The sequence below is a fragment of the Protopterus annectens genome, chromosome 16.part0 (genome assembly GCF_019279795.1).
Source record: "Protopterus annectens isolate FY-2018-M chromosome 16.part0, PAN1.0, whole genome shotgun sequence".
In the NCBI taxonomy this organism is placed as follows: Eukaryota; Metazoa; Chordata; order Ceratodontiformes; family Protopteridae; genus Protopterus; species Protopterus annectens.
The window spans coordinates 498213664-498241650 of NC_056750.1; the positions used below are offsets into that span (position 1 = coordinate 498213664).

The window sequence follows — 27987 nt, forward strand, 5'->3', positions numbered from 1 at the left end:
TCAAGATCTGAATTTCCTACCCAAAATGCTTTTTTCTTCACTAGAGACAACTTCTGTTGTGCCTGAGCCTATTTAGATACTGTTTAACAAGTTTATGAAGCTGCAGCTTGAGGAAACAACAGTGATGACCATTTAACCTTTTGAACTTGTTAAATATACTTAGAATTCTTTTCTCTTGAAATTCTGTTATCCTTCACTAGATACTTTAAATGGCAAATAATTAGTTCTGATAAAATTGTTTAACTCCTTTGAAAATGCCTATGTTCTCTTATAGATGCATACATTCTGCAGATTCAATTACGCTATTAGTAACTAAATGACATCAAGTGAACTAGGAGCTACATTGGAAAACTCATTATGCATATTAGCATCAGACTTGTGTTATATAACTAAACCTTTAGTAACTAAACAGATGGTTGTAAGGCCCTTTTTTTTCCTCACTCTTTCTCCCCCCTTCCTGATGAAAGAAGTCAACATAGATATTGTTAATACATATACATGTGTATAATTGAAAAATATAATAGTTATGTTGTAATAAGTGTATATATATATATATATATATATATATATATATATATATATATATATATTCACTTCATGGCATCGAAATCACACACAACAACACACATACATACACCAGCGTACATACCTCCCAACACTTCCCTACAATGAACACACACACATGCAGACAACCAAACACATACACACACTACCCTTAGTAAATGCAGGGAGGTTAGCCCCCCTACACCCCCCGTACTTATATATAATAACTTCGAAGTCATGCAACACTCCAAAATGCAAACAACCCAGCATTGCACATTTCACAGCCCCTGCATAAACACACGACATACACACAAACACAAGCACTCCCAATACCAACACATTCACACTGCACAACACCTACCCTAACCCACACCTCAAACACCCCAACACACTCAAACACCCACAAACCCTCCCCAAAACCTCAAAAACAGTACACTTACCTAATGCACTATCCATAGCGTGGGTTTGACATAATCCACTCAACATGTCCAGGTTTGCGGTTTCCGTCCGTTCGACTTTACAGGCTCGAAATTCTAAAATTCGATATTTTAGCATTTCGAGCATGCAAATATATATACATACATATACATATATATATATATATACATACATATACATATATATATTCAACAGATCCTTACATGAAAAATGTTAGATAGATGACTGACAAAATGGTTAAATGATCTGATGTTTCTTGAAAAGTCATGGAAATAATGACAATCTTCCTAACCTTCAGCTTCTAATGTTTATACATACTTTGATCTGATGTGTATTTCCGGCATATCTATGTATTAGTATTAGTGGTGCTATTATCATATGTGACATTCATAGAGTTTCAGATATATTGGACACTCATTCTAATGTATATTTCATGGATTCAGATTTTTTTAGTTGCTTTCATAATGATTTTCTTTTTTGTTTTTATACTATATTCTAAGCAAAGATGGATGATTTGTGTTGTTTGGTATTGGACAGGTAGTGGATGGATGGTTTAGTTTTTAACTAAACCAGAAACTTTATGTTTCATGTATGTGTTTGCAAATAGTTTTGGGTTTTTGAAAGTAGTACTTAATACATGTTATGCATCCATGATAAGCAAGTTTTCAGTAGATTTCAAGTTAACATGGAAGAAAGGTCATTCATTTAGTAATAATGTACACATTATATTCAGTGGCTTATAAATGTTTATCATTAAAAATTTATGGTTTGAACAGTAATGTCAAAAGAGCTGGTTTGCTTAAATATATCAAAATGCATAAAGCCCAGATCATCTTTTCACAGGAAACCCATCTATTAAAAAAAGATCTACAAAAATACTAATTCAATGGCTTTACCATTCTGGCTGATTCATGTTTTAAGACTAAGAGGAGGAGCACTCTTATTCTATGGAAAAATACTTATACTATGCCAAGAATTATAGATACAATTTCAGATAAAGATGGGATTCTAAGCATGGTTATTTTGGAAATCAATGGGAAATATTATATTTTGATTACTACATACTGGATACCAGGACTGAGTACTAAATATGTTGACAAATATCTGGACCTGATTACTTTAAATGCAAAAGAGGAAATTATAGCAACAGGTGATTTTAACTGCCTATTATCAGGCAACGATACTTCTAAATATGGTAAAATAAAACTAACATCTCAAGGCAAGAAGTTAAATGACTTTATAACCAGATGAACCTTAAAGATATACATGGTCTAAGAGAACATTATTCCTTATTCTATACTCACTATTCATATTGGTTTGGTACACAAACATTGATAAGGTCTTTGTATCAAATAATATATCCTCTAAAATAAGTGACATATCTATAATGACTTGTCCACTTTTGGACCATAATGCTGTAAACTTTACATTAACTACACATACAGATGATTTAAGATTTCTACATATAATTCCTGCTTACATAACTAAGATAAATGACTTTAGGGAATGGATAATGAAAGAAATAGACATTTTATGGAAACAAATGATAATGGTGAAGTGACTGATACTATACTATGAGACACCTTTAAAGTTTAGATATATGGTAGAATCAAATCTTGGTACCTTAAAAAAAAGGATAGAGTGGGACAAACAACATTTAGACTTACAAAAAAATATACAAGATAAAATGGATGCAAAACCAAATAAAGTAGCACATAATAAAATTATTAAGTTAAATCAAAAATACTTAAAAGTTCTGAATCATAAGGTAGCCATAAACCTGGAAAAATTGAAATTATAATCTTATGTTGTAAATCCCAAATATCTACATAAAATAGTAATAAGATCCAAAAAATAAACAATCAGAATCGTATTAATGAGATTAAATATAAAAGTGATGGTTCAGTTAAGAGTACGTCTAACTTAATTGGCATAATAGAAGTGTTCAAAAACTACTATAAAGATACAAATAATAACACACTACTTTTGGAGACAGATAATGTATTAAATACTTTTATTAAATAAAATATAACTACTACGGTGTCAAAGCAACAAAATAACATTAAATAAACAACACTAACAGAAATAAAAGAGCAAATAATTATTTTAAAAGGTGATAAAGCTCCAGGACTGGATGGAATAATTCCTGAACTATATAAGATTTTTCCTGAATATATAATAACGAAAATGATGAGTGCCTTTACTATGGTTAAGCAAAAATGTATAACACCCCCATCGTGGAAATACTCTATCTCCCCTGTATTAAAACAAGGTAAGGACCCCAAATCTTGTGATTCATATAGGCCAATTTCATTACTAAACATGGATTATAAAATTTTCATGACAATATTAGCTAATAGGATAAAGAAAATATTACTTAATCTAATACATAATGATCAAACAGGGTTCATTCTTTATAGAAAAGTGCACGATAATATTATTAAATTACTATAATTAATAGATGACTATTATCAGCCTAGACATAGAAAAGGCTTTTGATTCTATTACTTGGTCTTATCAACAAAGAATTCTGATTGGTTTTGAATTCTCCTCAGATTTTGTCAACTTATTAATGAAAATGTAGAATGGGGCATAAACTTATGTGAAAATCGGATCATGTCTATACTCACCACTAGAAATCCTCAAGGGAACTAGACAAGGTTGTCCTTCATCACTATTATTGTTTGCTCTTTCAATGGAACCTTTTGCTACATATATCAGAAGCAAGCAAAATATAAAAGGCTTTTAAATTAATAAGGACTATTGTCCTAAGATGCAATTATTTGTTGATGACATGTTGTTAATGTTGGGTGATATACCTTAAGTAAGTTTGAAAGAATTTCAGGGCTAAAATTTAATCATAATAAATCCAAAATATTGCTAATTAACAAAAAGATCAACAAAAAACCTAAGAGAGAATAGCCTGTTTAATTGAGAGAATGATGTATTAGAATATTTGGGTGTCAGTACAGAGAGGTCATGGAAAGAGTCTGTTAAACTAAACTACAATAATTTAATAACCACCATTAGTGAACTAATCAAAATATGGAATAAAATGTTTTTCACAATGGAGGATAGGCTCTCTCTAATTAAAATGATAATTTCACCTAAAATGTTGTTTTATATACAGTCATTGATACCACCCCCTCCCAAAAACTTATTTAAAAAATTAGATTCCATGCTACTTAAATTTTTATGGTTCCCCTTAAAACCTAGGATTGCATATAAATGGCACATTAAAGCTCGGAATAGTAATGGGATAGCATTCCCTAAATTAGATCTTTATTCCAAATCAGTTGTAATTAATGTAATATTACATTGGATCACACCTACCTATATATCTGGCTGGAAAACAATACATGAGATCATACAACTGATGTCAGAACTATAGAAAATCAATTTAAGGAACAATATGGAATAAGTAGAGTTCATTGGCTTTTACATGAATTTTGTTTATTTAATAAGATGTTTGATCATTTTTCTTATGGCATTAATCAAATATTTAACTTTAAAAATATAATTGATTGTAATTACAGCATTAAACAATTCCTATTTCTTATATTCCCTGTAGCATACTCCACTGATTGCCTAGATTCTTTCAATAGCATACTCCACTGATTGCCTAGATTCTTTCAATATCAATGTGATGCAAAAATGTAAGGAAAATAACTTGATATTCTGGCATTAGTTTATTGAAAATGTGTATTAAACCACTAAACTCTCTTTTATGTAGTTTTGATAATAAACAAGACAGTTGGTTGTTTATACACTTATTACAGCAGTTTATAGAAAACAAAATGAGAGCATCAATCACCCTAGAAACTGAATATATACCTAGTTTGATTCAGCTTTTTATTAGGTGTCTTGAAAAGACAGATAATCAAAAATTAAGTATCTCACCTATCTATAAGATACTAAGAGAAGACACTCTAAAGTTTGACTCAGATTTTTGGAATTACTATGTAAAGATTAATGGAGAACAAATATCTGATGAATCCAAAAAATTGTATTGCATTCTACATATGGTACCTCTTCTTCATTATACTGGAGATTATATACATGGAATTTTATGAATAAGAGTTTCTATACTCCACATAAAATAAATCTTATACTCACAAAAAGTGAAAGTAAATGTTAGAAATGTGATGAATTGCTAGAAGCCAACTGGGTTCACATGTTCATTGAATGTAGAAATGTTCAATACTGGAAAGACTTTGGATATTTTGTAAATGCTTTATAGTCTGATAACTGTCATATTTCTAACTCACTAATCCTATTCAATGTTCCTATACCTAATGTAATACCTAAATTTCAGATCCAGTTAGTCTGGTCAATTTTTGCAATTGCCAGAAAAAGTTATTACTTTGAACTGGAAAAGTAAACAAAATTTGATGTTTAAAGATTTTATAAATTTATCAAAGTTGTTTGTAAAAAAAGAACTGCAAACCATTTCTTATAGAACTCATAACACTACTCATAAAAAATAGCATGGCAAAAAATTGGAAAACCTTTTGAACAAACACTGATAACTTCTCATGGATAAAATGATTGTTTATCATGGATGAATGTTGTTATGTCTTTCGGCTTTTCCCAGTTAGGGGTCGCCACAGTGGAACTCCGGTCCGCTAATGATTGGCAGTAGATTTTTACATGCCGAGTTGCCAGCCCTGATGCACAACCTTCAACGAAGGTACACCCATTCACGCATGTCTCCACACAGAAGATGTTTTAGCTGAGAATCAAACAGGACAACATCTTACTGTGAGGCTACAACACTACCGCAGCACCACCACCGCAGTTATCATGGATGAATGTAAATATTCTAAATAGTTTTGTTACTGTTTTATTGTATTTATTATATGTACATTTGCATATGTTTATAATGATAACAAAATAAAAATGTTTTTTTTAAAAAATAAAGAAATAGTTTTAAGGTCAGAGAGCTAAAGAAGTAAGCTGTTACCAAGTCACTGTCTTGGCCACGCCCCCCTCCTAGTATATCGAGCTTCTAAAAATAGAGTGAATTTTACTACCTCTGTTAATTTAGACATTAATAAATCTGTTAAATGTTTTGAAGATCAGTCTGATGAATATTTATCTTGTCACAGTAAGGAAGATATAGTTAATTATTAAACTGTATTAGATGATCGTGGCTATAATAAACATAATAAGGCTTTTTATATATTTCATTTGAGCATAGTGGTACCGTTTTTACAACTTTCGCTTTTTGAATTTGTTTTGATAAAATTGGCTTTGAGTGAATTTCTCTTACTTTTTACATAATAAACATAAAGCACAGGTGTGCCTCCTTTTGTAAATATAACTGCAGTAAAAGTTTTCATCAATATACCTTTTGAGGCTGAAAACAGTCACTGAATTTTATAAATTAAATTTGTTGATTCTAATTTAACGGAAATTAATGCTTAGTACAAAAATCCTCACAAACTAGAAAATTATGTTATTTTTAAATTTTCTTATAAGAGCAAACATATACTTATCCATAGTTGCCATCAATACTATGCTAGATGTAATCAGCACCACATGATGCTGAGACGTATCAAATGGTGGAAAATGTTAAAGTGAACATGGTTCAGTTTAATAGATTACTTGAGAAGTGCATTCATTTGGGGAATTCAGCCCTTATGAGCTTTTCTTCCTGGGCCTCTGCTGAAAATGGGCTTGTACCTTCCCGGTAAACAAATGTAAAATAAATAAATACTAAGCTGTATATAGAAAACAAGAGATTGGCTGTATGTTATTGTCCACCTAACTCATAATCATCTCTACACCCTCTGTTGTTTCAATTACTGCTGCAGAAAGTAAGTATTAATTTTCATTTGTTGCAAGAAAATATCTATCATCCTTCATTAGAGATTTTTGTGAAACAATGTGCATTTGAGGTCATCTCCTAATATGTACTGGGTTACATTGGATGTTCATAGTGTATATACTAATAGCAAACATTGTTGATAGCATTGCTAAAATCTTTAAATTACTGAAAAATACACATCTAATGACTTACATAGCCAGACTTTCAGACTTCTTTTTTAAATAACTGTTTACATTTTATCACGTTTAACATCAGAAATTGAGTACAGCAATAGGTGCTCCATTTTCACCCAGTTATGCACACTTTGAATACATTTACAGTTGAAAATTTTAGGGTAAATTTGTATGTGAATACTTTAATTATATTCATGACTTAATGTCTGTTTACGTAGAGCTGTTCAAGAGTTTTATTCAAGATCTAGATATGAAGAGCTATATGTTTTAGTTTTCAGGCTTGTTAGCAAAGGAGCAAATTGATTCCTTAAATGTTACCTTCATAAGGAGTATCAAAAATCTGAGTCTAAACTTTATAGGAAACCCACTGGCATGAATGGCTATCTGCATGGTACTAGCTGCTATTCCCTGCATTCGATGTCCTCTCTCTTTTATTGGGGTAATGTTAAGGGCAATAAGATTATTATAATTATTATTTTACAGCTTGGATTTGTGAATGACAGACGCTGTCTACATAATTTGGTAAATTTCTTTGGCAGAGGTACAGAGGTCATAGATTGTGGTCATGTAGTGCATGTGGCATATCTTGACCTGGCTAAGACCTTTGACACCATTCCCCATAGTGGCATCATACAAACGTTAAATGCTGCAACAGTCGACCCATATGAGGTAAGATGGATAATACATCAAAAACGTATGAATGTACCATTAGAGCTTGGTGCTGGGTACTCTCGTTTTTGGTAGTTACTTCTCAGATCTGCAAACAGAAAGCCAAGACCTCTGGCTAACAAATTTTGCAGACAATTGTAAATGGGGTGGGGGTGTTGTTAAGTCACCTTTTGACTCTGAAACCTTCAGTAATGAACTCATCCTAAAAATGCATGGTGTACTAAAACTGGGCTCATATTAAATGCAAAAAAGTCTAGCATTATCCCATTTGGTAAACAGTAAACAACCCCTCCTCTCATTATACTGCCTAGGCAAAAGTCCTCTGCAGAACAATTAAATAATTACATAATTAACTCATTCAATTACACACTTCCAATTACATTCCTTATTCAGCCCAAAGGGCTCCAAAGTACCATACTTTAATATAAAAAAAGTTTCACATTTTAAAAGTTTTTCTTTCAAAGTAATACATTCCCCCAATTTCACTTCTACTTTTTCTAATACAAATACCTTCAAAGATTCAGGATTAGAGTTATGTATTGGCTTAACGTGACCATCCAAGGGACTATCTAACTTATTTTTTATATCCCTAATATGTTCTTGAAGACGAACCTTAAAGGTTCTACACATTTCCCCTATGTAAAACATGTCACAGCCACATTTAAAAACATAGACAACACCAGCAGTGTTACAACTAAACATATCCCTAACACCAAACTTAAAACCATTAATATAAAAAAAGGAATTAACTAAATATTGGCAAATAGAACACTTATTACAAGGGTAGGTACCATTACCCAAACTACAATTCTGACTTATATTAGCCTCTGGTAAAGAAAAATGGTTATGTACTAACATATGCACATTTCTTGCTCTTCTATTTGAAATATTAACACAGTTAGGTAACACTGCTTTTACAACTCCATCACTCAATAACATAAGGCCAGAAACATTGAACATGCTTAACAATCTCATCAGTGATAATATTGAAAGTAGTTACAAGAAAAAATTTTGTTTCTATCTTGATTATGAGAACTGCGGTGGTGGTGCTGCGGTAGTGTTGTCGCCTCACAGCAAGACGTTGTCCTGTTCGATTCTCAGCTAAAGCATCTTCTGTGTGGAGACATGCGTGAATGGGCGTACCTTCGTTGAAGGTTGTGTGACAGGGCTGGCAACTCGGTATGTAAAAATCTACTGCCAATCATTAGCGGACCGGAGTTCCCCTGTGGTGACCCCTAACAGGGAAAAGCCGAAAGATACAACAACATCTTGATTATGAGATGTAATTTTAACTTTTATTTCTTCTTAGCATGATTATATCCCAAGTTCATAGGTTGGTAATAGGCTATCAACTCTAGGGCCTATACAAGCATAGCCATAACAATTATCTGGCTATTTCTTCCCACACTATTTACTTCCCTGCACCCCTGTCTAACAGGGTGACTGACATGATCCTTGGGGTGAATTTTCTTTCTCCCATCCAATCGTCAAGGTTCCTTTTGAAGTGGGCCAAAGAGGAACTCTGCTTGACATGTATGGGCAGTCTATTCCAGAGTCTGGGGAGTCTCTGGGTCAGGAACCTTCCCTTCCAGCATGTTCTGTTTATTGTGATAACCAGGTTTAGATTCCTGGAGAATGTGGCTCTGAGGGATTGGGATTTCTTTAAGTGTAGCATGTCCAACAGCTCTGGGTTTGATATGGCCTTGTATGTTAAGCAGAGATTGCCTCTGAGTAGACGATATGCAACAGAGTATAGCTAGAGTTTTATAAGGCGGTCAGCATACGGGATCTGCTTTAGGCCTGTGATTCTTTTAGTGAGGTCTTTCTGCAACCTTTACAGATGTTGCAGATGTCTTGAGAGGTACATACCAAATGGGGAATTGTATTCTATAATGAGTCTAATGAGGGATGAGTACAGTGGGACAATGACCTCCTTTTTTCTGGATGAAAAGCCCTTAGGATGAGGTGTGCAACATAGAAGGATTTCCTGACTGTTGTGGCGATGTGGTTATCGAAGGTGAGACCACTGTCCACGTGTGTCCCTAAGTCTCTTATCACACTTTGTGTTTAGTGTACTGCCACCTATGTGGTAATTCATGGGTACATGTTTTTTCCCAAAGGGGATAACAATACATTTCTTGGCATTGTGTTTGAGCCCATGGCTCTGGCACCAAGCATCTGTTTCTGTAAGGCCCTTTTGTAAAGTATCCACATCATTTAGGGATTCAATAATGGCTCCCAGTTTGCAGTCATCTGTGAACTTTGTTAGCCAGAGTCCCTTAGTGTTGGTCTGTACTTCAGAGAAGTAGATGCCAAACAAGAGTGGTCCCAGGACTGAACTCTGAGGTACTCCACTTGTCTGGAGCTGGATTTAGAGTCAGCTACTTTTACAGTGTGGATTCTGTCAGTAAGCCAGTTGGCAACCCATAGAGTGACATAGGGATTAATGCCCAGCTTAGTAAGTTTATCTATGATTCCAGAGTGGGGGATGGTGACAAAGGCCTTGGCGAGGTCTAGATAGGCTGTATGGACCACCTTACCCTCGTACATGGCTCTGGAGATGGATTTGAAGAAGTCAATCAGGTTCAGGAGACACGATCGGCCCATCATGAATCCAAACTGGGTGGGGTCCAGTGTTTGAAGGTTGCCAGTGTCTGTTTATAAGTTCCATGATAATACATTCCATGGCCTTGCAGATCAGGCTCGTCAGACTGATGGGTTGGTAGTTCCTGGGATATAAGGTGGATCCCCCTTGTGGAGTGGGATAACTGTAGCTGTGCACAACTCAGTGGGCACGAAGCCTGAGGTGAGGGTATGATTAAACATGACACTTAGGTGAGGTGACAGTTCATTTTGTAGTTCATGTAGTACACAGCCCAGGATGTCATCTGGTCCCATGGATGCTGTATTCTTAGCTTTGGAGAGTGCGTTTTTTACCTGTGTGGCCATTATTACTGGAATTTGGCAATCTTCCAGTATTGAGATGGGCCATTTAGGGGGTGAGAGGGGGGTGAAGTTGGCACTGAATTGAGCTACCAGGATATTGGCAATATCCTTGGGATCAGTATATTTAATGCCATTCTGTTGTAGCTCAGAGCAGATCTGAGCATTGCCATTTAGATTCTTGACATAGTTATAGAATGCCTTGTGGTTGTCTTTGGAATCTTTGGCAATTTTATTTTTGTATGTAGCTTTGGAGGATTTTATGAGGGATCTCAGCTTCTTACTGAGGCTGGTAAGGGAGTTTTTTGCATCCTGGGATTTTCCTCTTTTCTGCAACAGTTTCTTCCTTTTGTTGTTAAATTTGTTTATGGCAGGGGACCACCAGATTGGCTTCCATTTTTTGGAGGAGAGCATCTTGGTTCTATTTGGGATGGCACAATTCATGCATGAGTGAATGTGCTCATACAGTGCCTTAGTGTAGGACTCAGCAATCGAACTTTTAGTTCATGTCTGCATAGGTGTCATGAAGTTTGTCACTTCTGACTAGAGTAGCATGAAGTTGGCTTTGGAGAAGTTTTGTATGGTGGTTTCCTTACTGGGAGGTGGGAGTGGGATGCAGATGTTAAGGGTGATTAGCTTATTGTCTGACCTGACCAAGGAGGGGGTGACCATAGATGTGGAGCATCAATTTCCCATGTTGGTAATGACCAGGTCTAGGATATTGGAGCCCCTGGTGGGACTATGGATTAGTTGATCCAGGGCATTGGAATTTATGAATTCCAAGAACAGTTGGGTAAAGGTGTTGGTGCACAAGTAGTTTTCCCAGTTAATGGCAGGGTAGTTGAAATCACCCAGTATTAGGGTGTTTGGTTGTATTTTAATATTTTCCAGTATGTTTAGAAAGGTGTAGTGAGAATCTTGGTGCATGGTGGGGGATCTGTAGCAAGCTACAATTTTGATTGCAATCTTACCTAGTGTTATTTGCACCTGGAGAATTTCAGACGCATTGTGTTGGGCAACTAGCCTGGTGGTGTGAATATCCTTGGTGAATATAGACACTCCTCCACCTTTAGTGTTTCAATCCTGGTTTGGTGGCCGAAAAGAGTGGTAAGAGTTGTAGCCTGGTATTGCAGGGGTGCTCTCTGGAGCCTTGAACCAGGTCTCAGTTACTGCACAGATATCGATGTTCTCCATTTTTAGGAGTGCCTTGAGAGAGTGCATTTTGAGGTTTAGACTTCTAGCATTGAGTAGCATTACCTTCAGATTTTGCATGCTTGTACCTATTACAGTGGTGGATTTGTCATTTGAACTTTGCCTAAAAAGGCACTATAGGGATGGCAGGAGCCTTAGCCAGTAACCTGAATCCCAGGGGTGACAGGTGCAGACCATCTCTGGCAAAGCATCGTGGTCTGTCGATCATGTCATCCCAGCCAGACAAATACTGGATCCCCTTTGAATGACACCAGAAGCTTAGCCAATTGTTGAAGTCAATTATTTTGCCCTTATATTGTGGTATCATTCTGGGCGAAGGCGGGATGCTATTCAGGGCTAGGGTCATATCTGCCTGGGCCACATGATCTGAGAGCTCTTCCATGTCTCTTTTCATGTAGTCCAGGGAGGTATGTCTCAAGTCAATCACACCAACATGGATGATGACAGAGTCATATTGTACTTGTTGTGGAGTGACTTGAGTGCAGGCATTATGTGGCGGATCCTGGCACACGACAGGCAGCTGACTAATTCTTTCCTTGTTCAGCCTGGTGAGTGGGACATCAGTGTGCCTCACTATAGAGTCACCTATGACTAAAGTGTTAGGTACGTTGTCTTGCCTTAGGGGCTGTTGCTGGGTGGCACACTGGTGGTGTGAGCTATGTGACACTTTGGTTGTGATTGGTGTTTGCATTTCAGCTTCAGAGGTCCCTGTTGCTTGGGCAGGTTACAGTTAAGGGCCTCCACATATGTGGATTTAGTGTTGCTATGTGTTGCTTAAGGTGTAGTGCAGGTGTTAACCTTCTCCTCTTGACTGTCTAGCACAATTTTGGGTGGAGAGAGCTTTGCTTCCAGTTTGGCTATGTAAGTGCATGTCTCACAGGTTGTAGTGTTGGGTGGTAGGAGGAGAGGGTTGTCTGTGTACATGAGGCAATTGCTGCATTGCCCCAGCATACCCAGATTCAACAGGTGGACAGGAGAAATCACCGAAAGCTGACCCTTGGACATGACTGGTTTGGTGCTTTTTTTGTAAAGTACAGGAGCTGTTTTCCCTTACCTTAGCAAAGTACTTTGCAATTATAGGCTGTTTAGTGCCTATGATTAATTTCTCCTTATTAACAAGGAGAGTGTTTGTATCAGTTTAAGGCTTTCTAGTGCTTTCCAGCAGGTATTAGAGAAAGTGCTAGTCACAGGGATGCTTAAAGGTAAGATGAAAAAAAAGGTTTATCCTAAACATTGTAGTGTGCACTAGAGAAGTTAGATGTGAAAGTAGGTAACTTAAGCTTTACCTGTCTAAAAAGTCAATATATTTTTTTAAAACAGCAAGATACATTGAAAGGGGGTGATCACTTTTGTATTCTGTTATTATGGAATACAGTAGAATGGCCAATAAATTTAAATAGTTGAAGGGGAGTGATTTCACAAAATGATAATTTTGTGCTTACTCACACAAGCCAGTAAAAGCAGAGAGGAAATGAGATATGTGGTCAAATTAACATAAGAGGCAGGCAACTAGAAAGACAGTGGTATTTAAAAACACAACACTAACAGGGTGAGAGGGTGGGGAAAAAATTCTGCCTGACTCACAAGAAACAGAGCTGTGGTCTCCTTTGATGTTTTAATATGCAGTTAAAAGCAGAATACAAGTAAAATACAAGGTAAAGAAAACAAACCACAGTATTCAAAATATAAAAAGCCAATAAAGTAATGCAAAATACAACAAATAAAAAGCAAACTAACCTTTCCTTCACAGCAAAGTGTAGTAGAGTCTGGGTGAGCATTTCTAGTAAAGCTCTGAAATGTTTTATTTTACCCCTTAAATAGAAAGTTTAGTTCCTAGCTCCACCCCCCTCAGTTCACAAATGATTAACTTTAAGTGACCTCTTCTATCTTATGTATGAGTCCTTAATTGATCAGTTCTAATTTCTGACTCACAAGAGACAGAGCTGTGATCTCTTTTAAAGTTTTAATATGCAGTTAAAAGCAGAATACAAGTAAAACACAAGATAAAGAAAACAAATCACAGTATTCAAAATATAAAAGGCAATAAAGTAATACAAAATACAACAAATAAAAAGCAAACTAACCTTGCCTTCACAGCAAAGTGTAGCAGGGTCTGGGTGAGCCTTTTTAGTAAAGGGCCATATTGATATCTCACTTTCATTATTCTCTGTTTAGCTTCCATAACCACATTTTTATTATAGCCCTTATTCAAAAACATGCTTTCAGCTTCCATTATTTCTTTACGAAATATATCACCAACAACATACAACGTATGAATCCTAAGAAATTCTTTATAAGGTAACATTGCCATTAAATGTGAAGGATGACAGCTGGTTCCATATAGGAATTGATTCCTCTGATTAAATTTTCTATGGAGACTAGTCACAAAACCCTTAAGGTTAATGTCAAAAAAATTCACTTCAGGGCCTAGTTGTATGCCATCAAACTGAAAACCCATTTGGTTAAGCAGTAAGTCATCTACAAATTTTACCACATCATTTTGATTTCCATCACATAAAAAATCAAGTCTAGGATTAACCTAAAATATAATACAATGCATGATCTATAAAACTGATGGGTAAAAATATATTCATCCTCAAATTTGGCCATGACTAAGGTGGCATACATGGGGGCAAAAGTTAAGAAAGAACATTTTTGAGAAAACAGAACAACAATAATGTGTTTCTTTCTGCTGCTGTTTTGTTTCAAGTTACATTTCAAGTTATAGGAGAATGTTCTATTGAACAATTATTACATAAAATATATAGATTTTGAATTATAGAATTTTAAGACCACATGGTTTTAATAAAAGACTTGAGTTGGAAATGTGCGATTGGTTAATTCTTTAGTTTTAATTAATTGTTTCTGTATTTATTGTGTGCTGTGATCTTTGCTATTCTTTTCCCTGAAGGCTCTATTGAGGTGTGACAATTCACTTAATAAAGATGCTGCTTTTAGCTTTGTTGTCAGCTTTTATTTTCTTTATTAGTCATAGTTTGCCACAGTCTTGATGCTTGATATTATTTGTTGGCTACTTGGATTCGGTACAAGTAATAGCAAGGATCATAAAGATATTACATTTACCAAATTCAGATAGCCAACAAGTAATACCAAGGATCATAAAGATATCTGTAGTTGGTAAATGTAATATCTTTATGATCATTGATTTTATTTCTTGACTATCTGTATTCGGTACATGTAATATCTTTATGTCACTAGAATACTAGTCCACCATCATGTAGCTTCTGTTCTCAAACCATACCTCTCAACCGTGCAGATTTTTGCCTCATATTTTGGTCTGTTTCTCATAAAATTGTGGTTTTCCGACAAATTGTTGGTAAATCATTGAGGGTTGAAATCAGAAAATAATGACAGGCATTTGAGTTTCAGATTTCATACTCTTTAGAAAATTCATGCTAATGCAAAACCTGTTATTCTATCAACTTTCTAAGTTTGTAAAAGTGTCCCTATTTGTGTACCTTTGCCCCCCCCCCCATTATTTATGGCTTTGTCCAGATTTTTAGTCTAAGAGGTTTAGAGGTATGCTTCAAACTCAGCTGCTACAGCTCTTACCCATACCCTCCTTCAAGTTCATGATAAATGCTTCCCGCTCACACAGCAACTTTTCAAATACAATATCCTAGGCTAACTACTAAACTGAACTGAAAGCTCTACTCAGACTTATAGACAATACATGATCTTCATGGAATCTATGTTCACACATCGAAAAAACAATTACAGCAAACAGCTAATAATCAAACATTAAACAGCTAAGTTTAACACACCTAAAAAGCTTAACAGTGAAAAATAATTCATTGAATGGCCATAGTTGGCCAACATTGCAAACTCAACTCCCACAACACCCCTAACAATATATAGCAACTCCAAGATTGCACTCCAATGGGGAATAGGGCAAATTTAGAAAAAGGTTTCCTTTGCTTCCCTTATGCCACGCAGCACTTCCTGTTGTTGGCCAGCTATGGCCATTTGATAATTTTTTGCTTTTAAGCATGTTCGGTGCATTAAACTTTTACTGTTTAATGTTCGATTATTAGCCATTCTCTGTAATTTTGCTTCGATGTGTGAACATAGACCCAACTTCATGGAGACAAAAACCCACACTGGAAAATCATACTGCCTTTACCTCTATGTGTAACCTAGCTAAGCAAGCCATACACAGGCACAAATCCAACTATTTCAAACAAACTGGCTCTGGACAGCAAACCCAGACACTTTTAGTGGGAAGTAAATCTCCTCACAGGTTGGAAATCCACAGATTGCACCTCCTCCCCTGTCAACATCCTGACCTCTTAAAACTAACTCTCAACTTGTGACCTCTCTCAAGGATGTCTACCGCCTCCCCAAGTACCACACACAGCAACCACTTTTTATCCTCCTGTTTTATTAAAATATATATATATATCCATCCCCCTACTGCACCCTTATGGCATACAACCTATTCCTCTGATTCATCTGACACTGCAAAGACTTTCTTGCCACACCACATCTCCACATTTATAACCTTTGCTTTACTCACACCACATCTCCACATTTATAACCTTTGCTTTACTCACAACACCATGTCAGACATACAGAAACTTCTCCTGTCAAACTCCTTCCCAGACAGCTTCAGCAAAGGAATGCTTCCCATGTCTGCCCTATCTCCATCCCCCTACACTTAATGAAATACTTGAAAAAGTTATCTACAGCTAGCTGTCAACTTACATACAAAAAAGCAATCTCCTCACTCTTAAATAGCATGGATTCTGGGTTATCCAGAATACGACAGCACTATGGTCACTTACACATAAGAAGCTTCCAATGATTTTGATCTTATTGACCACTTCCTCCTCCTTCACTCCTTCCAAGAAATTAGAGTTAGCACCAACATTGTCACCTTGTCCAAATATTTCTTAATAAAAAGGTATTTCAGAATCAAAATCATCTCATCCCTAGCACCTCCAGCACCCCGTACTGAAGGAAAGCCCCAAGGCTAAATACTCAACCCTTTCCTGTTTTCAAGTCATTATCAACAAATTACCATCTGATCTCCCTAACCTTCCTATCACTCTTTATGCTGATGACACGGTTATCCTTCAGTCCAGTCTGTCACATTCAACTATTCAAACCCAGCTTAAGTCTGACCTCCATTCCCTTTATTCTTGGTTAAACATTCCAATAATGCTCATACACCTCTCCATGATAAAAAGTATGATAGTTGGAAACTAAGAAAAGCTGGAAAGAACTTCTAAAAATTATCAACAACAGAGATCTCAATGATACCCCAATAGAAACAGCAATATCCTTTAAATACCTGGGTTTATGGCTGGACCAGTCACTTAATTTCCATAACCCAAATGAAAACACTAGGAAAAAGATCAACTCTTCTTATTCAGATCATGGAAAACATCTCCTTTTATCTCCATACTAGCTAAAGCTGTAGTAAGAAAGGGAGTTTTCCTTGTTCAACTTGAATATGCCCATAGCCTCTAAAAAATCATCTACTCTAAATTTCACTAAGAAGAAGAATTAACTCTTTTTGTAGTGTGCACTTTACACCTCCCTCACCTACTTCACCGATACTTCCAACCTCTGTTCTCACTTGCTGGGTACTTGCCATATTTACTATTGAAATTAATCCACATTTATTTTTTTCTCCTCTGACATTACTGTTTGCTCATTGTTTCAGTCATCTGCTGAACTCTGTAAATGTTGTTATTTGCAAATTACTGCTGTTTTATTTTTTTGTGAATTTCTTCACCCAGGCTGTGTCTCTTGCAATGTTCTATTTGTGGTTAGTGCACTACTCTTGCAAACAAAATAAATGAATAAATAAGTCAGCAGCAATCATTTACCATGAATCTTGGGGCAAAGGGTTTGGTAGGAAAAGCTCTCTTCTTTGACCAGGGTTTTGGATAATACAGGAATGATCCATTGCCACAAGCTTTGCAATGCCCAGGTTATTACTAGACCACAATACTCACATTCCATCTCCTTCACAACATTTTGCAAGACCTTTGTGTCCTTCAAGTATTTGTTTCAATGTCTCCACACTATGATGGAGATGCTAGTATTCTGTCTTTGTACAGTAGTAAGCATTACATTCAGACAATTGTGTTTTGAGTATAACTCTTGTACAACTCTTGTATATGAGATGTTTGCCTGTGTCCAGCAAATGGGTCATCCATCACAGACTGGAAGATACTAATATGGAGAATTCTTTAGCATCAGCTAGTTTACATTCTATGTCTTCTGGTGTAGGTCACATAAATCTTCCTCACAAGACATAATTATTAAGCTTTTTCAAATCAACACACATTCCAACTCTGCTGTTCTTTTGCATCAGTGAAAACATTGACTCACACCATTCTGTCAATTCACTTATACTTGCAATCACGCCCTTTTCTTTCATTCTTTTAAGTTCTGCCACTATTTTACAAAGCACAGACAACAGCAGTCTTGTGTGTATGGTCAAGGCCTATGTTACTGTAGTAGCCTTCAGCTTTAGCTTTACTGATTCACAGATAAGCCGGCCAAACTCACTAAGCTAAGCAGGCCAATGTCAGAAAACACAACTACACTGACTTTGTTTATTGTGGCAGTCAACCCTGTCTTGCCACAATTCTGCTGAGCAGATTATTATGTATGGATGGACCATAGAGAATATAAACCTAGAACTCATGTGTCCCTTCCAGTCAGACACATCTTCAAATCAGTGCACGAGTTTGATTGCAGGGTATGTATTTCTGTTTCTGCTTCATACAACTGTGGATGCAATGAGATGTTTCAATAGGTGGCATGTGCTATGACAGTAACATTGGCCCTTGTATCACTTATGAAATTTATTGGAGTTCCTTGAATAGGGAGATTTACTTGCCAATCTGACTCGGTGTTTGATACAATACTCACTGAACTTCTCAGAAGCCACTTCTTTAATCAGCACAGTTTACAAATGTGAGCATAATGTCCTATTTTATTACATTTCTTACACATTCTGCCTTGTGCTGCACACTGCTCTGACTCAGCATGATAAGAGTTACACTTTGTATATTTCCAAGGCTTATATTCATTTTGTTTCAAAGGTACATGCTCACTTTGACCAATGTCATCTTTCTTTTTAAAGTTGCAATTTTCTCTATGTTTTACCTCACACACAAGAGTTTCCTGCTCATGTCACCTTTTCCTTCTTTACTAGTTCAGCCTCTGTAGCAATTTGTGTAACTTTTTCCAAAGATAAATTCACTTCTAATTGTAAGCTTGGAGACACTTCAGAATCAGCCAGCCCAGTTACAGTTTTGTCCTTAACCTACTCATCTTTAGTTTTATCAGACATAGTTTTCATCCAGGCCATACAAGAACAATACAAAACCTTCACCACTTTCATCTTTTGCTTGAACATTTCTGTGGAAGTATACCCATTCATATGCATATGAATATATGTATATATGGGTCTACTTTGAATGAATGAAATCCCACTTACCTGACTTTCTAAATACTGAGATGTCACCAACAATGCATTTTAATGACCTCTCAGAACACTGACCACAAATTCCAAGTAAGTAACTACTTGGCCACCATGTTAAACCTTGCCTCCTTCCCCGCTGTACTGCGATCTCGGATTTGGTATATTTAGTTAGGGGTGCAGCCCCCCACATAGGGGTGTGGGGGGTGATGCCCCCCACATGAGTGGGTTTAATTTGCTTTGGTTTTAATGTATTTTGTGGTGCGGACAGGTGGTTACTTACCTGGAGTTTTCAGTAGCTGTTCCAAGAGGTCATTCAAAAGTGGTTTCGGCAACATCGTCTCAGCATTTAGAAAGTCAGGTAAGTCGGATTTTGTTCATTCAAAGTAGACCTATATATATATATATATATATATATATATATATATATATATATATATATATATATATATATATATATATATATATATATATATATATATATATATGTATACACACGCACATACGGGTCCACTACATAAACTCGAAATACTGAAATTCAGTATTTGGAGTCCACAACATCAAATTAATGAAATCCCGCATTTCCAATATCCCAAAGCATCATAATCCTGAGAACGGTATATAAATAGAGAGTATGCATGTCAAAGACTTTACAAAACTTGACTTCCACGAGTTATCCCCCAGCAGGAATAAAGGGTACCATATACCAAACTACATTATCACAGAAACTAAAGCAGGTCCTAATTATAGATGGATACGTATTCCACCTTGAAAAACATTAGCATCCAAGAAAGTACTGGTGCTGCAAATGGAAGTCAGCATTAAAGTGTAAAGGTAGGTCAATAACCTTAACCATACCTGCTGATGAAGAGTTGTTAAAGTCTGCCTGTCACAATCATACTGGTGACCCTTCCAAACAGGACAGGTATGCCCTATGTAGTGAGTTGATGCACAGAGCATCAGTGTCTCGAGACCCACCTTGTCTGTTAAATGAGGATGCATTAGCGTCTACAAATCTGGATGTAATTCCTGATCTTCCAAATAGGCACGTCTTACTGCCACAGGTGGGACAGGTCAGGAGAAAACAGTGCAAATAAAGGCAATCCAGATATCACCCTGCAAACACTTAACATAGAAGACTATCCCTTAAAAACAGGACTGTTCATACAGAAAAGTGTGTCAGACGATATTGGTGAAAATAGTGTCATAGTATTCATGACTGAGACCAATTTACAGGACCTAAGCACAGCCATGATATTGGCTAATGGATGGCACATTTTTATAAGGGTATTATATGCCATCAATTGTACAGCATACATGGTCTCATAAAATGTGTAGGGTATAGTAAATCTGTACCATTACTTTACTGTCTAATGACTAAAAAGTCTTTCTTCTTCTTTTGGCTTTTTCCCAGTTAGGGGTCGCCACAGTGGATCATCTGTCTGCTCATGATTGGCAGTGGAGTTTTATGGTGTCGAGTTGCCAGCCCAGCACCCAACCTTCCACAGAAGGCACACACATGCATACACTCACACCTAGGGCCAATTTAGAGTAGCCAATCCAACTACAGCATGTCTTTGGGATGTGGGAGGAAACCCACACGGCCACAGGGAGGACATGCAGACTCCGCACAGAAGGCACCCCAGCCGAGGATTGAACCGGAGAACCTCTTGCTGTGAGGCAGCAACGCTAACTGCTGCACCACAGCAGCCACCCTAATTAAAGGCATATATTCAAATGTGGCATTGTATATTCCATCTGATGTTGGACTAGGGGTTAAACACCAGTTTACAATATGTGTTATGTGATTTCAAGGTTGCCGCTATAAAAAGTATTCAGGAGAACCTTGCAGGAGTGGCCTCAAAGGACTGCCTTTTCCACTTCAGTAGGAACATATGAAGGAAGATTCAACAATTAGGTATAGCCTTTCTATACAACAGCAACATGAGGTTTCAGCTGGTGAAGTTGCTAATTGCCTTAGTGTTCCTTCCAGAGGAACAGGTTTTGGAAGCATTTCAAACCTTAAAATGGTCATTTCCAACAGAGGGTATGGAGTTAATAATAGTATTTTGCTGACTCTTATGTATATTTCAGATTTACCCCTTTATTCCCTGTGAAATTTTGAAATGTGTGCGACCTTAATTCATTATTCTTACCTCGCACACAAAACTCAGTTGAGGTGTGGCATCGCTGTTTGAAGTGCTTGCTAGATACCAGAGCAACGGATCTATCTGCATTTATGTCCACATTAACAAGAGAGCAGGATAGGGTAGATCAAATCAGGAGCACTTTATCCAGTGGGTATCAGCCGTCACCTAAACGGAGTCGAATTCTACGATGGCACAACCAGTTTCAGCACATTTTGCAGAACAAGACGGACTATGCCTGCTTTTCTACAGGGAATTGCTAGAGTTCTACAATTATGAGGTATGTGGTGACTAGTGCTGTTCTGTAGCAGGCCATGTAGATGAGTTAATCTATGCCATACCAAACGTTTGCACTATTTTGTTATGGAGTGAAAGCTCATGCTGGGTGGAATGGTTGTCCTAAGTGAAAAGTGGATTTTCTACAAATGTACGTGGCAAAGGTGGAGGGTTCACAACATACAATCACACAACAGTGGAGGAAATATAAATGTAACACTTGCATAAAGGTGGGGAAAAAAAGGCACTCACCATAGATTTGGTAGGGGCATACCGTATTGTGAACATTCAATATTTTGACATTTGATATTCTAATATAGCGGGATTTCGTTAATTCGGTGTTGTGGACTCGAAATACTGAATTTTGGTATTTCGAGTTTACATAGTGGACATATATATATATATATATATGTATACATATACATACATACACACACACACAAATTAACACAAAATATTCACTGAACTTACTAATTACTCTGGCTATGAAAATGAAAATTAACTGTATATTTCCTCCTTTTCTTTCACCATGTAATCCAGCAAAGCATTTACCTGAATTTGTTTATTCATTTTTGTCTAAATTGGTTTCCATCTTGAAATGTATGAAATGGCCTCCATGTTGGCCAAATAAATGGGTCTGGGTAAACTCAAATGGCTTTTGTGGGTTACATGTTGTCACATTCAATGAAAACAGTTTACTATAACAAGACAGCCAAAAATCAATAAAAGAAACCATATGTAAAATAAAACTACGTATTTCTTGGTGGATGCTACTAGACTCATTGGCATGGTTTCTCTGATGGAAATTGTGTTTATGGCTTTTTTTTTTGAAAATGATTGAACTTCTGACACCATATCATGCTGCATACCTATGGTTACCCAGTCGTTTTGGCAGACAGTGTTAATCTCAGGATACACCAGTATTTGCAATAAAATAGCAACTTTAACATTGTATAAAATAGCAGCTCAGCAAGAACAATGTTAACAGTTTTTAACTCACCATGAACAAACTAGCAACTGTCAAACAACACTCAGTGCACTAAGGAATACAGTATTTCTTAAAATAGTAATACTGCACATTGCTTAAATACTCATAGTAAATGGAGTATAACAATAGCTATATAGTTCTTATAGGACCATAGGAGATTACTAGGCTATCGACCCATAGGTCATTTTAAGCCTAGCTGTTTCATCCCAGTGTAATACCATAGCAATGCTAGTCAGTACCCAAGATTGCATTAAGTGATGACTGCCCATGTCCAAAAGGGTTGTGGGCTTTATCCATGGTAAGAATTTATGGTGCCCCATCCACTCATCCAAGTTCCTCTTGAACAGCGTCACAGAGGTATTCTGTTTCACATGAATTGGTAGCCTGTTCCAAAGATGCAGCAGTTGCTGGGAGATAAATCTGTCCCTCAAGCATGTCCTATTTAAGTTGCAGGCCATAGTTAGGTCCCTGGAATGGGTAGCTGTAGTCCAGTTAAATTTATGGATATGCAGCAAGTTCATTAGGGTTGGGGCTTGGATTGATCTGTAGGCCAGGCACAAGTCTCCCCTAAGAAGTCTATATGATACAGAGTATAGTGACAGGGACTTTAGTCGGTCTGTGTATAGCACATAATGGAGTCTCTTGATCTTCTTTGTTAGAAACCTCAGAGGTCTCTCTAATTGCTGCAGGTGCTTAGTACGATACATGCCAAACAGGGCATTATACTCAATTATGGGCTGGATAAGTGCCTAGTATAGGTGGTTAAAACTTTTTGCCTCGTGGTGATGCCTTTACTAATCAAGTGTGTTATGTAGAAGGCTTTCCTTACTACAGTAGACATATGGTGGTCGAAGTTAAGGTTGCAGGGAACTTGTGTGCAAAGGTCCCTTACCACTTCATGGGTACTTTGACTATTGTTTTTGATTCGATAGTGTGAGGGACATTGCTCCAAAGGGAATGATGATGGATTTCTTTGCATTCAGTTTGAGACCATGACTAATACACCAGTCGCTGGCTTGCATGAGACCCTACCAGAGTATACAGACATCATTTGGGGATTTGATGATTGTGCCTAGTTTGCAATCATCTGCAAACTTTATCCACCACAATCTCTTAGTTTTGACCTGAACTTCTGAGAAGTACATACCAAACAGTAGGGGGCCCAGCAATGACCCCTGTGGCTCCCCACTGGTAACAGGTCTGATGGTTGATGTGGAGTCACCAACATTGATAGTGTGTGTCCATTCGAGAGCCAGTTGGCAACCCATCGTACAACAAAGGGGTTTCCATTCAGTTTGCTAAGTTTATCAGTAATGCCTGAATGTGGGATTGTGTCAAAAACGTTTGCCAGATTGTGATATGCTGTGTGTAAAGACTTGCCCTCGTCAATGGCCTTGGTCACATTTTCAAAGAAATCCAGTAGATTTAACAGGCAGGATCTGCCCATGAAGCTGAAGTGGGTAAGATCCAGGGTTTGGAGGTCACCTCTGTCTTTATTTATGAGGTCCATAATGATATGTTCCATGGCCTTACAGCTGAGGTTGGTCAGGCTTATGAGTCTGTAATGACCTGGTCTGTTGTTAGGCCATCTTTGTGGAGGGGAATAACTGCTGCTTTTCTTCATTCTACAGGAACAAAGCCTTTGGTGTATAAGTGAAGAGGGTACTTAGTGCTGATGCTAGTTCATGTTTTAGCCTGTTTAGAAGACAGCCTGGGATGCCTTCTGGTCCTACAGAGGCCGTGTTTTTTTTCCTTAGACAAGGCTTTGAGGACCTGCTCTTTAGATATGTAGGGTGAAGGGAAGTTTGGGGGAGGTTTGGCATAAGTTAGGGGGAGATAAGGGAATGAAATCTTTGCCAAACCTATCCACTGGCAGGTTTGCTATCACTTTGAGGTTAGTGTGTGCAATACCGTTGGCCACTAGTTCTGCACATGCTTGGATCCTATCCTTTAGGTTACATATGTAACTGTAAAAGGCCTTATGGTTATCCTTGGTTTTACTTGCTAAGTTTCTCTCAAAAGAGCCCTAGGAGAATTTTACAAGTTGTCTTATTTGCTGTTGAGGCTGAGGAGGGTGCTTTTCCATTGTTGGGGCATTGCCTTTGTTTTCTTGGACAGCAACTTTTTTGCATTTATTGTAAAGTTTGTTGATGCTGGATGTCCACTATGGCAGCTTGTTTTTACTTGGGGCTCTGGCTTTGATTCTTTCTGGTACAGCCAAGTTTATACACTTATTCAAGTGATTGTACAGGGCTTTAGTGTAAGCTTCGCATAATTACCACTTCCAGCTTGGGGTGGGGCTTGGAATGCATTTATACCTTCACTTATTAAGGAATAGTTTGCCTTGGTAAAGCTTTTTAGTCTGATTTCACCCTTTGTGAGTTCTGGTGTTAGTGCCAGCTTTAAGGTAACTGATTTGTGGTCAGTTTTAACGGAGGGTCCGACAGTTGTGGCAGTGCATCTGTGAGACAAGTTGAGAACCAGATCCAAAATGTTTGTTCCCCTTGTTGGAGTATGGATAATTTGCTCCAGGACATTTCAATTAACTGTAATCTACAGGATTCGAACCTGTGTGGGGAAACCCCAATGGATTTTGAGTCCATCACCTTAAGCACTCAGCCACGATTACCACACCATAACAGATTCATAGTTACTAGGTAATTCCTCCAAAGGAGGACATTCACAGGACTGCAGCATCCTCGCCCTTTAAAGTACAACACAGTACAGTATCAGCAATCCATCTGCATACTGTGGGAGTAGAACCCACACCCTTCTGCATCAAAAGCAAGTATACTACCTGTTATGCTACTAACAACACATCAATGCAACAACAAAGTCAAGGAACTTTTACACTAGTGAGTTAGGGCTAGCATAGGTTTCCCAGGTGATGGTGGGATAATCAAAATCTCCCATTACCAGTGTGTTCGATACAATCTGGATTGTCTCCAGTTTGATCCAGTAGGTTTCATGGGTGTCATGACCCATGGAAGGGGATCTATAACTGGCTGTGATTTGAATGGGGGTCTTACCCACAGTAACCTGGACCTGGATTAACTCCATGGAGTTGTCCAGTCTAACTAGATGGGAGATGAATTTATCTCTAATACAGATTGAAACACCATCTCTTTTGGTTCTCACACATTCATTTTCTGGTCTAATGTGTGCAAGGCATTGTAGCCTTGCAAGGCCAGGATACTCTCTGAGTCCTTGAACCAGGTTTCTTTGACTGCTCAGACATTTACATCTTCCAGTGATAGAAGTGCTTCTAGGAAGCGCATTTTTTAGTTTAAGGTCCTAGCATTTAGCAGCATGACCCTTATTTTGTTCTGACTGGTTAATTTCATGTTGGTAATGTTTTCGAGGCCTTGCCTAAAAAAGACACTATGGGGGAGGCAAGAGCCTTTGCCAGCAGCTGAAAGCCTAGGGGTGTCAGGTACAAACCACCTCTGGCAAAGCAGCAAAGTTTGTCAACCATGGCTTCACAGGCGGACAGGAACTGATCTCATTTGAATGACACCAAAAAGTGAGCCAATTATTGAGATCAATCATTTTTTTGTTTGTACTGTGGCATCCTTCTAGGTGAGGGTAGTATGCAGCTCAGTGCTAGGGACATACCTGCCTGAGACATATACTCCGAGAGCTCAACCATGTCTCTCTTCATACAGTCCAGTGAGGTACATCTCAGGTCATTCACACCAACATGAACTATGACACAGTCATAACGGTACTTGTTGCTGAGAGACCCAAGTGCATGCATGATCTGACAAATCTGGCAGCGGACAGGTAGCTGACCATGACTTTTTCCTTGACCAACCTGGTTAATAGGACATCCATGCGCTTCACTAGTGAGTTGCCAATGAAAAACAAATTTGTATTTGGAGTGTTATGCCTTACAGGCTTGTTGGGTGAGACTCTGGTGTTGCTATGTTCCATGGGTGCTGTGGGGACTGCGTTACTTGCAACAGTCTTGTGTTTTGGAGGTCTCTGGTGTGTCAGTAAGTGTGAGAGAACCATCATGTATGTGGATCTATGTGTTTGATGCATATGTGTATGAGTAGTGGTACTATGAACATATGTAGTGGTGGGTGAGTTGATATTCTCCATGTTACTGTTTTGAGTGAGAAAGCATGGATTCTAGATTCTTGGTGTAAATACATCTCTCACACTCTGTACTAGAGTATGTTAGTAGAGAGTTGTCTGTGAACTTGAGGCAATTGCTATAATGCCTCAAAAGACCCAAGTCAACAAGGGTTGGCAGGAGAAACAGGGGCAGTCAAACTGTCCATAATGTTAGGTTGAAGACTGTTGTCACTAGGGATGGCTATTTAGAATCAATCACAGAGGAGCTCACTGGATGAATACTTGCCTGGGTTTTTGGGAAAATTTGTTGAATTTAACTGTCTGACTTACCATTACATTCCTCCTACACAACACTGTTTCTGTGCAATTACCAACTTCAGTAACTAACAGTAAACTCCAATCAAAACTACATGTCCTTATATGAAACTGAATATTTCTAAGATGATTAAGTTATAGTAAGCAGAACAAGGTTAATACTTTATACAGACATTTAAACACTCAGGCTGTCTACAATGAAAGTGATAAAAATGAACTATTTTATATTCCAGTTCGTGACATTACACAGTACATCAAATTACTACAGCACAGTGCCACTCAAAGCAGTGCCAATAAAGCCCAAGCAATCTGCAGCTATGATTAAAAAAATTAATTATGTTCTAAGTGCACAATTAGTCCACTTCAGGGACATGGGGGAGCCACAGTATATTGCTGCATTCCAAGCTTTCAAGGCAAAACAGCCTTATCCTGGACTGGGTACCAACTTAATACAGGGTTCCACAGACTTATTCAAAACTGAGCAGAGAGATACCGACATACCTGATGTGCCAGACCAGGATGAAAACGCTGGCTAAAACTGCAATTCTAATGATAATGATAAGTAAATCAAAACGCTATAAATATATATATATAAATAAAACAGGAAAAAAATCATTAAAAAAGATCCTTATCTTATACTGAAGGATTTCCTACTAGACTATGGTGAGGCACTATAGATATCCGAAAAGCAACTTAAGTATACTGAACTGAATCATAAACAAAACATAAATGCAATGTTTCATATTCACAAAAACAAATTTTGAAGAAATGATGTAAAACATCCAAAATAAAGCTGCAAACAAGTCTGTCTAGAGGAAATGTGAAGGTAGCTTTCTTTAAAAAATGTATTGTCCATCTAGAGGAATAGAGTGCTATTCTTGTGGTGAGGTAATTCACTTTGCTAATTCTGC

At 37.4% G+C, this 27987-nt stretch overlaps 1 protein-coding gene and 1 non-coding gene across 3 annotated transcripts in view; both read right to left on the minus strand.

Annotated features, from left to right (window-relative positions):
- The window catches only part of ADAMTSL2 (ADAMTS like 2), a 1179463-nt gene that overhangs the window by 1030891 nt on the left and 120585 nt on the right, over positions 1–27987 (minus strand). The gene's annotated exons all lie outside the window — the stretch shown is intronic.
- Positions 25229–25310, minus strand: TRNAL-CAA. Its single transcript has one exon. It is a non-coding gene; the product is annotated as a tRNA-Leu (tRNA).